Here is a 204-nt window from a genome sequence, read left to right on the forward strand (position 1 = left end):
TGGACTGACGGGTGAGTGGGTGGGTGGGTGGGTGAGTGGGTGGGTGGGTGGGTGGGTGGAGAAGAGATGGACTAACGGGTGAGTGGGTGGGTGGAGAAGAGATGGACTGACGGGTGAGTGGGTGGGTGGGTGGGTGGGTGGAGAAGAGATGGACTAACGGGTGAGTGGGTGGGTGGAGAAGAGATGGACTGACGGGTGAGTGGG

Source organism: Lampetra fluviatilis, unplaced genomic scaffold (assembly GCF_964198595.1).
Source record: "Lampetra fluviatilis unplaced genomic scaffold, kcLamFluv1.1 SCAFFOLD_1366, whole genome shotgun sequence".
Classification (NCBI taxonomy): Eukaryota; Metazoa; Chordata; class Hyperoartia; order Petromyzontiformes; family Petromyzontidae; genus Lampetra; species Lampetra fluviatilis.